Genomic DNA, 12,022 nt, shown 5'->3' with positions numbered 1-12,022 from the left:
GTTCACACCCTGACTAACAATGTCTAAATGGTAGGAAGGCATACAGCTATCGGCTGTTGGATAACACTATCTGGTTATAATGGGCTTTGTAGTTAGCATGATGTCTTGTTTCCACCAAAACAACTGTAGTAACTTTTGAATATGTATGAGTTGCTTTGATACAATCATAAGACCTGTTGATTGTATGAATTGTCAAGAACGCTTTTGAATAATTCATAGACACAAGGGTCCATCCAAGTCATCATCTTCTTTTCTTTTCTTTTTTTGGATAATTCATGGACATAAGGGTTCATCCAACTTATCATCTAGTCATTATCTATTTTTGTGCCAAAAATTCTGATAATTGTGATATTTTCATTGAATGGAATCTAAAATTCCATAGCAATCGTCTTCATTTTGATAAAGATCTTTTCCTTCATCTGAATCTAATTCGATCTGAGATAAAGCCTCTTGCAATTGTTTTTTGAATTGTACTTTTGAAATAATTGCCACAATTCAACTCTGAATTTTGCTTCTTTTTTTTTTTTTTTTTGCATGAGAAATTCTTGAATATTATCAGATGGGGTGACTTTTTTGCATTGGATGTGCAATTGTGATCACTTTATAGTTATACCACCACTTCACTTGGCATTGTTGTGCCAAGGCAGGAAGGCCAAAAGAGACTTCTTTGACATACTTCCAACAAAAAATTTAAGTAATTTTATTTTTGAAAAAATTCTAAAATAATTGATAATCTAGATTCTTAATAGTAGAATCTCTCAGATTTTCTAACCATAGAATTTCTAAAGGGAAATGGCATGAAGGCCTGATCTTAGGTCTCTTCCTACACACAATCCCACTATAGTTAAATCAAAAAAATCTTGCATCAAAGAATTTTATGCTATAAAAAAAAAAACCAACCTTCAAAAATTGCTGTTAATGGAGGTGCTAACACTTTTCCTGCATCATATTCTCAAAGTTTCATTGTTTATACACACACACACACATACACACACACACTTTTTTGAATTACATGTGGTTTTGCACCTAATTTTTGTGAATAATTTGTATTAAAAAAAAGTGTGTGAAACTTTTCGCTGCCATCGTCTGGTTTCCGCATAAAATTTCGCTGCCATACGGTGCAATCTAGTCTCTTCAAATCTCACAATTTATTGTTGTGGGAATTTCTATAAAATAGCTGTGATAGCCATTTTTATGTGATATTCAAATTTCCTTTATTTATTTTTTTCTTCCCAAATGTATTTTTTCTGTGCCAAAATCCCTCCTTATTTCATGAGCTAATGTTAGAATTTGCTTGTTAAAGTATTGATCAGTTTGAATTCCATATAAAGTGATTAATTATAGAATTATTCCAAACGTAATGATTAGGGTGAAAAAGTTATGTTGCTATCTGAACCATTGTTAATGCATGTATACTTTAATTTTCCCAATACCAATCCAGTCTTCAAATATTGCAATCAATTTACCATCTCAAAAATGCTCTTGTCAAAATGGAGCAAAAGGTTTTGCATGATAACTCATCATTTGTAGATAAATCCATGCAGCTCGAAACTCCCACTTTTGCCTCCAAGATAATTAGGGGAGAAAAGGAAAAAAGGGTTCCATTCAATGATACCAACCGCTAGAAAAAAAAAGGGTTCGACATAGATTACATTTTCAATCAACAAGTTAGGTTTGGATCTTACAGTTAAATTGATGCTCAAAAAAACTAGCAGTTGGACCCTATTTGTGTTTACTATATAAGTTTGAAAAACAAGATTAAGGAGCAATACAAATAAATGATCTAGAGTTTGCTAGTGATTTATCACATTTTGTTTCCAATTTTGTTGAAAGATGGAGTTGGATGGTAAATGGAAATTACTCAAAATTGAATTTGGATGGTTTGTGCCAATAATCAATTAAATTAAATGTAGAGTGAGTTTAAGCTTCGTTGAAGTCATAGTAATTACCCAAACACAAGTTTAATCGTAAATGTCATCGATATGTCTATATATATCTTCCAAACAAGCCTTGCAATATTAACCCCTCAACAGATGCAATTACTCGATCATGTTTGGATGAAACAAAGTTTCTTACATTCAACAATGTTATTTACTTGCCTAATTTGACATATATCCAAACAAGTCTTAATAGTAACAACCTCTGAAAGAGTGCAACTTTCCAATCATACTAAAATTAAGCTTGTATATTACTACATTGCTACAGAATAAAACCCAAAAAATTGGTCAGATTTGATGATTTGTGATTCATAGTGTAATCTTTTATATTTTATAATGTTAAATCTTATAATTTTTCAGATCAAATATATCTGTGACATGTTCAATGTATTTTCTACCATTAGTGCAGATTAATTTGTCAAGCAAATTGTGCTGGACGGTTTTCAGCTAGATTATTAATAATATTGACTTATGTTTTATCAAAAAAAAACCCAAAAAATTGGTAGATGATCCAATACTTGTGAAACAGCAAACTGGAAATAGCACTATTATAGTATCAAATCCCTTCGGACATTGGTAGGAAATAAAATATTCAAACCAGGTATGTTAAACACTTTTAACCACAGCCCATCAGAACATATTCATCCTCTCATCTATCGTTTCTTTGCTTCCCCCAAAAACCAATACTTCCACCATCAACTAACTAAACTGCATTTAACAAAATGGACCACTTTCATTCACATACTTGCCAACAAAGTCTCGATTCCAGAATTGCAAAATTGCAGAGGAGAAAACACATGATTGTCAAACGAAATAGAGACACTGTTAGCTCAACACCTGTGGAAAAAATTCACCAAATTGATAGCTACTTTAATCAAATTTGGAAAGAAATACGTTGAGTCAAATCCCAACTATTCTAGATGAAACGTCACAAGGACGGAATTGATAATAGTGTCTCGAGTCATATGAACATTGTACATATTTTTATGATATACATTGTATTTGCACACCAGAATAGTGTTAAATTGCCACATTTCGATTCAGTTGATATTTCATACACAAAAGAATTTGTATATAGTTCATAAATTTACTAATTGAGTTTTGCTTCATGCGAATTCTCAATCTGTATTTGGCTGAAGGTTGACATCAATTTTTACAATTTTCAATGAATTTTGTTTATTTTTTTTTACCGTATTCAAGGCTATTTATGTAAGCCAAATATAAAATTTGATAGTGTATATGTTTGCAACTTTGCATGATAGTCCGTCTATAACTCCCTCTGTATATTTTAGTAAGAAATCCCATTGATTAGGATGCGAAGGTTTCAGAGTTTTGCAAGAAGATTTATTAGAAACAAACCTAATGACAGTCAAATATCACTAAACAACTACACTAATTGCTCTTCTTTGGCATCCCAATTTCTATTTGCATGACGACAGATAATTGTGATTAAAAGTGTAGGCTATATCCCAAGAAACATTTTGAATTTTTTTTCCCTTTCACAATGTGTTGTTTTTTCAGTAGTTCAAAGATAAAAGTTAATGTTAACTTGAAGGGATGATGCAAAATTGCTTGACTTATTCATAAGTTTTTAAGTTAATCAAGTCAAACTTACACAAAATTTCGGGCCAGGCTAACTTCTTAAGCAGCTTGTGGGATTTTCGGCCGATCATTTAATCATTCTAATTTCCATAAATCATTTTTCTATCCATTTTTTCCTTAATATATTCTACATGTATAATTTAAATAAGTGTATTTTTTCTTCCTTGCAAACAAGTCTAATTTTCTTAAAAGATGTATTAAAAAAATCATGTAATGCCATTTGCAATTATGCATAACATATCGATCCTGCGTCTATGTGTTTCAAAGTATTAATGGTAAACTTTTAACACATTATCATAGTCAATTGATAGCTATTTCACAATTCCGTTAACAAAAATGTAGGTTATATCCCAGGAAACATTTGGTATTTTTCCCTTTCACAACGTGTTGTTATTGTAGTAGTTCAAAGATAAAAGTTAGTGTTGACTTTAAGCGCTAATGCAAAATTTTATTCACGTATTCATAAGCTTTTATGTTGATCAAGTCAAATTTAGACAAAATTTTGGAGTTTATTTTTGAAGTAACCTTCTTTGGATTAAAATATTCCCAACGTGACGCTCTTTTGTAAATTATTACCTTTTTAATCTTTTGATATCATGTAAGCTCCCATTTCTAATGCAGGGAGATCGTCTCATTGCTGTAATCCTATTCAGTGTTTTTCTACCTCCTAGTTATCCATGTCCATATTCATACTCAAAATTCAAGCACAAAAAACCAAATCCAAGGAAGGAAAAAAAACCAAGGCAATAAACATAAGGCTGCACGTTTGATTAATGATAAAATATTATGATCAAGAAGTATTTTATATTCTAAGCTCTTCAATTATCCAAGGTTCTTTATTTTGTTCATGAACTCAAAAACTTAGCTTATAGATATATTGTCATGAACTCATAAAAAATATAAAAGAAATACTATTATCATTTTATAATATTTTAGCATAATCAAATCTTGAGTCTTTTCCTATGTTTATTCCATTGGTTTTTTTTTTTTTTTTTTTACTTGTCATCCTCGGATTTTGCACTTAGTGTTTTTATTTTGAGTGCCAGTGTGGAAAGGATTAACCTTTTTATACACTGACAGTATAGTAATTTTTTTAATTAATAGTCTTTGATGTATACCACATGTGCATGATTTAAATTTTAAATTCAAATTCATGTTACGTGGTATGATCTAAACTTGTGTAAAAAGAACTTTACACTGACAATGTGTATAAAAAAGTTATCCATATAAAAATAGAGAGGTAGAAAAGATGAGCAGCATTACAACAACAGCTAGTTTCCAAAACCTCTTCCAAGATTTCTTTAAATTTCAACTTAAACCCCTGTACTTTCAAATATAACAGTTATCTCGCTTTTAAGGACTCAAAATGACTCCAATAACTTTCCCAAACTTTGCAAAAACTCTGGCAACAATTTTTTAGAAAAGGAAAAAAGTAATAAAAGAATTCAGTATCTCTCATCACTAAATAATCTTGTCACCCCTATCGCTATCTGTAGCTTTAATCCATTTTTTTTTCCTATCTAGGTTTTCATATCCTTTCCATAATCCCAATCTCCATGTCTCACAAATTCCAGTTTTCATCATGCTTTTTAATCAACCCATCTTTTATTCTTCCAATTTATTCTCATTTTTTTCTCTAACCAAATTTTAATAAACAATTACAAAGCCAAATATTACGTTTATAAATTGGGTCAAAAGAATATGGAGGAAGTGATCATTTAGGCCTTCGGCAAGGCTGTTTGAGACTAGGAGAAAAAAGAATATATTAATTGACTAATTAGATTTAAAACATAAAAACTTCTTAAGGGCAATTTTTTATATTAATATGGTTTTTTTCCTTTCGTCAGCAGAATGAAACCCAAACCTACCATTTAGGGGATGTATGCATAATTTTTTAAATGTAAAAAGAGCTAAAAGTAATTGTTATAAATCTTTGGGGATGTTTTTGAAATTATCTTTTACACAATGAAGAGCTTCATTGATGCGAGGTTGCATAACATTTAAGATGGGAGCTTACATCGCATAAAAAAAATATTAAAAAGGTAATAATTTCTGAAAGAGCATCAAACTAGGAACATTTTATCTATTGGGATTAATTAGCTTCTTAAGCAGCTTGCTGATTTTTGGCGGATCATTTAATCATCCTAATTGCCATAAATTATTTTCCCATTTATTTTTCCTTAAATAATCTATAGTTACAATCTAAGTAATAGTATTTTCTTCTTCCCTGTAAACAAGTCTAATTCTCTTAAAAAAAGAAATATATATTTAAAAAAAATCACGTATTGCCATTTGGCATTATGCACAATGTGTACCTCTATTTTATATTGCTATCAATATTTTAACTTCTACGTAAAATATTAATGGTAAACCTTTAACAATTTATATCGTAGTCAAAGTTCTTTTTTTTTTCCATACAAGTGTAATTTTCTAAAAGACGTACATAATGCTGCTAATAATGTCTGGTTGGCAATTTTGAATCTGTTTAAATACTTCTTTGCAGGCTTCAAAAAGAAAGGTTTGCCCAAAAGGATGGTAGCATGGCTGAGATCTTACAATATGCCTACATGGTAAGCATTGATGATTTCAAATTCAAAATGTATATGGATATCAGAATTTGCTATATTGGATAAGTTAAAATTAAATTTGACTTTTTTTTTATAAATTATGCTACACTGTCTATACATCTATGTCAAACAAACTCCAAAATTATATGTTTTTATGCATTTTACTGGGTTGAATACATGCAGGTGACAGCTTACATTGCTAACATTGATATAGAGAATATGTTTTCTGAATTATGCAACAACTGTGGACATTTAATTCAATCTTTCTATGACAAAATTCTATGCCTCAACGGTAATGATATTGTCAAACAGTTATTAGGTAATCTCTCTCTCTCTCTCTCTCTCTCTCTCTCTCTCTCTCTACATATATATATATATATATGTATATATCCTTAATTAATTTTTTTAAGAAGAATTTTAATTATTAGGTGTCATGTTAGCATGGAAATTAGAGATTCTAGTGACAAATTGTATATCAATCCTCAAGCTAGGTATGCAGAATATATATTTGGTCGCTCTGCTGTGTATTTAAAAGATTTGCAAAAAAAAAAGGTACAAATTTCTTGCACTTATCATGTTATACTTTTTCTTGGTAAATGGGATATCTTGAAACCAGGCCTCCTACTTATAATTCCTATCACCTTATCATCCAATCCACCCTCCTCCCACGTATCACTTATTATTTTGACATGCATTATGAAAAAAATAAGAAAAATTATTAACTTGTTATAAAACTAATCAAATAAGCTACTATAATATCAAGTGAAATATTGGAGAAAGAAGTAGAGAAATGGAGAGTAATATTCTTATATTCCAATAAGATACAAAAAAATCCTCCCAAAGGGTCTCAATGTACCTCTATATATAGGCACTACAAGATTAAAGGTACATAAACCAAATATTAAACATCCACTACTACAATAATATGAAGAAACCTATGAAACGGTTTCTCCACTACATGAATGGATTTATGAATTGTAACTTATATACATAAATAGCCATAAAATCATGAATTAACCCCCTTGGGAATACAAAGGGACATCCACATTTTTGTTATTTCATAACACTCCCCCTTGGATGTCTATTACACAAAGAATATGCCTCGTTAAAACCTTACTAGGGAAAAATCCAGTGGGACCAAAAATCCTAGTGAAGGAAAAAGAGTACACTATTCTTGTGTAATAATTTCTCCCCCTGATGCAAACGTCATTTGAGATCTTTTAATCGTTGCATTCCAATACTCTTCACCAATTTCTCAAATGTTGCAGTTGGTAATGCCTTGGTAAATAAATCGGCCAGATTATTATCTGATCGGATTTGTTGCACATCAATTTCACCATTCTTTTGCAAATCATGAGTAAAAAAGAATTTTGGTGAAATATGTTTCGTCCTATCTCCTTTAATATATCCTCCTTTCAATTGAGCTATACAAGCTGCATTATCTTCATATAATATAGTTGAAGGATTTTCTTTTCCGGAGGATAACCCACAATTCTTCCGGATATAGTGGGTCATTGATCTTAACCAAACACATTCTCGACTGGTTTCATGAATTGCTATTATTTCAGCATGATTCGATGAAGTGGCGGCTAGTGATTGCTTTGTAGATCGCCAAGAAATGGCTGTGCCTCCATATGTAAATAAATAACCAGTCTGAGACCTTGCTTTATGCGGGTCGGATAAATACCCAGCATCAGCATAACCAACCAATTCAGGTTTGGATTTATTTGAATAAAATAAACCAAAATCTATTGTTCCTTGGAGATAGCGAAAAATATGTTTAATACCATTCCAATGTCGTCTTGTGGGCGAGAAACTAAATCTTGCTAATAAATTTACTGCAAATGATATATCAGGTCTTGTACAATTAGCAAGATATATTAGTGCACCAATTGCACTGAGATATGGTACTTCAGGGCCAAGTATCTCTTCATTTTCCTCTCGTGGTCTAAAAGGATCCTTATTAGGATCTAATGATCTGACAACCATTGGGGTACTCAATGTATGTGCTTTGTCCATATAAAATCGCTTTAATACCTTCCGGGTATAAGCAGTTTGGTGGACAAAAATTTCACCTTTCAAATGCTCAATTTGTAAACCAAGGCAGAATTTTGTCTTTCCAAAATCTTTGATCTCAAATTCTTTCTTCAAATATTCAACACTATTTTGAATCTCTTCAGGAGTTCCAATTAAATTTAGATCATCCACATATACCGCAATTATCACAAAATTTGATCCATTTTTCTTGATAAAAACACATGGACATATTGGATCATTGGTATAACCTTCTTTTGTCAGACATTCATTGAGACGGTTATACCACATACGTCCAGATTGTTTAAGCCCATATAGAGACCTTTGTAATTTAATAGAATAAATATTTTTAGAATTTGATTTGCATGCTTCAGGCATGTTGAATCCTTCGGAAATTCTTATATAAATATCATTTTCAAGATTCCCATATAAATATGCAGTAACGACGTCCATTAGACGCATATCTAATTTTCATGTACTGCAAAACTCACAAGATATCTAAATGTGATAGCATCCACTACAGGTGAATACGTTTCATCATAATCAAATCCAGGCCTTTGTGAAAATCCTTGGGCTACAAGTCTTGCTTTATATCTCACAATTTCATTTTTCTCATTTCTTTTTCTCACAAATACCCATTTATATCCTACTGGTTTTACACCTTCAGGTGTTTGGACTACAGGTCCAAAAACTTTTCTTTTAGCCAGTGAGTCCAATTCAGATTGGATCGCATCTTTCCATTTTGGCCAATCATTTCTACCTCGACATTCATCAACCGATCTAGGCTCATGATCCTCGTCCTCTGCCATAATATCAAGTGCTATATTATATGCGAAAATATTATCAATAATTATTTCTTTTCGGTTCCAACTTTTCCTTGAAGTGACAAAATTTATTGAATTTTCTATAATTTCATTCTCTTCAAGAATTGGCTCTTTAGGAGCGACCTCTTCAGGAGGTTGAATTTTGTCACTAATTATTGATTCTACTCCTCTTTTCTTTCGAGAATTTTTATCTTTGGAACCAAGAGGTCTCCCACGCTTCAGGCGTGCTTTAGACTCATTAGCACTTGTGATTTGTCCTTCAGGGACATCAATTTTAATCGGAGCATTTTCAGCAGGAATATGTGATTTAGTAACTCTTTTGGAGTCATTAAATGCATCCGGTAATTGATTTGTAATTTTTTGCAAATGTATAATCCTTTGAACTTCTAATTCACATTCTTTAGTACGAGAATCAAGGAAATTCAATGATATTTTTCAAGTGATTTCCTTTTTCGGTTGATTTTTATCTCCCCCTAATGTCGGAAAATGTGACTCGTCAAAATGACAATCTGCAAATCTCGTAGTAAATAAATCACCTGTTAATGGTTCCATATACTTAATGATTGAAGGTGATTCATATCCGACATATATCCCCAATCTTCTTTGTGGGCCCAATTTACGACGTTGGGGCGGTGCAATTGGAACATACACTGCACAACCAAATATTCGTAAATGAGAAATATTTGGCTCATAACCAAAAGTTAATTGTAGGGGAGAATAAGTGTGATAATTTGTCGGTCTAATTCTCACAATTGTTGCTACATGTAAAATAGCATGTCCCCAAGCAGATGAAGGAAGCTTAGACCTCATCAACAATGATCTAGCAATTAATTGTAGCCGTTTAATAATTGATTCGGCTAGACCATTTTGTGTGTGAACATAAGCTACAGGATGTTCAACAGTTATTCCAATGTACATACAATAATCGTCAAAAACATGTGACGAATATTCACCAGCATTATCTAGACGAATTTTCTTTATTGGAAAATCTGGAAATTGTACTCGCAATTTAATTATTTGAGCAAACAATCTCGCAAATGCCAAGTTGCGAGTAGATAATAAACATACATGTGACCATCTAGTTGATGCATCAATTAGCACCATAAAATATCGAAATGGTCCACATGGTGGATCTACAGGCCCACATATATCACCATGAATTCGTTCTAGAAATGCAGGGGATTCAGTCCCAACTTTAACTTGTGATGGTCTAATAATTAATTTCCCTTGAGAACAAGCAACACAAGAGAATTCATTGGCTTTTAATACTTTTTTATTTTTCAATGAGTGGCCATGTGAATTCTCAATTATTCGTCTCATCATTATAGATCCAGGATGTCCGAGACGATCATGCCAAATTATAAAATCATCGGGATGAGTAGACTTCTGGTCTACTAGGTGATGAATTTCAATTGCACTAATTTGTGCATAATATAACCCAGAAGAAAAAGAAGGTAATTTTTCTATTTCGCATTTTTTCCCAAAAATGATACTTGTGATTAATAAAAATTCATCATTTGTCTCAGTCATTGTCTCGATATGATATCCATTTTCGCGGATATCTTTAAAACTCAATAAGTTTCTTCGAGACTTGGGAGAGAATAGTGCATTATTTACAATAATTTTAGTCCCTTCAGGGAGAAATATAGTGGCTCTTCCGGAGCTTTCAATCAATTTTGCACTACCACTAATGGTATTAACATTTGTCTCTCCCATTTTCAAACAAGAAAAATATTTTTTATTTTTCAATATGGTGTGCGTAGTAGCATTATCAATGAGACAAATATCATAATCACCATTATTTACTCCCAAATATTTGACATCCATTTCTTTTTCAGGAAGAAAATTTCAAACAAAAATAAATATTAATAAAGATGCGAAAATAAATATTCAATGGAAAGGAAATTACATGAAAGATATAAAGCATCATAAAATATCTAAATAATCATGGGATATTTGTTGACATCTTCAGGATGTTCAAAAAAATCAACAACATCGAGGTATGTCATGTCAGCATCATCACCATCATCATAGTCATTCTTTTGATCAATGAAATTTGTCTCAACACCTTTGTCTTTTTTTTTCAATGATGCTTGATAGAAGTCAACAAGATGTTCGGCCGTACGACAGGTACGAGACCAATGACCTTCCATACCACACCGGTAGCACACCGGTAACACGTTATAACACGCCCCATCGCTTTTTTTTTTCTTTCACAGGAGAAGTTGGACTGCGGCTCGTACCGGCTGGCTTTGGTTCTGGAAATGGTGAACCTACTTAGGCGAGACGCTGCACTTTTGGGTTAGTAATGTTTGCAATATTTTGGTGGTGACTTTTAGAAATTTGCTGAAAGTGTTGGCATTTGCAACATTTTACCAAATTACAAAATTTATGTAATGCCTCGGGGTCTAATGTGATAACTTCGGAGGAAATTAATCCCCCAAAACCCCGAGGACAAAAGATAGTTTATCGAGTCTTAAACCTAGGGTTTAAGTAATTGCTTCTGCTCTCCACCATCACTTCCCCCGTCTACCCCATCGCTCTTTGCTTACCTCCAGCCATCCCGCTACCCTTCGCCACTCCTGCCACGCATCCACCCATCGCCTCGCCAATCGTAAGACTGCTCCGAGTGTTTTCTCTTTAACCCAGCCTAATTTTCTCGAACCCGGTTCTTCAGTCGGGAAGGTTTTGATTGTTCTGCTTTTTTCTCGTTGAATTTGTTGGTCATCCAATGGTTGCCGTTGCCCTTTGAGATGAAGTCTCGTCAACTTTGTGACTCGAGAGTGTCATATGTGGAGCTATTGTGGGTGCTCGTCTTGACAGTTTAATTACGGTCTCCAGTTACTGTTTAACTAGCATCGCGTCTCTGAAAGATAATATGGCAGATTTTCGCTTGTCCATTCCGTACCGGAAATATAATTTGCAAGAAGAGATGCATAAGATGCAAAAAGATTTGCAAGACAATCATTATTTTGATATTCCCAACTCTTGGTTGAAGAGGAATCCACGTTCCATACTTCCTGTATGGGATCAATGCCCTATTGGGGCATGCTATGCT

This window comes from Coffea arabica, chromosome 5e (assembly GCF_036785885.1).
Source record: "Coffea arabica cultivar ET-39 chromosome 5e, Coffea Arabica ET-39 HiFi, whole genome shotgun sequence".
Lineage (NCBI taxonomy): Eukaryota > Viridiplantae > Streptophyta > Magnoliopsida > Gentianales > Rubiaceae > Coffea > Coffea arabica.
The sequence above is the reverse complement of the archived record's forward strand: the minus strand, read 5'-3'. Positions refer to the sequence as shown.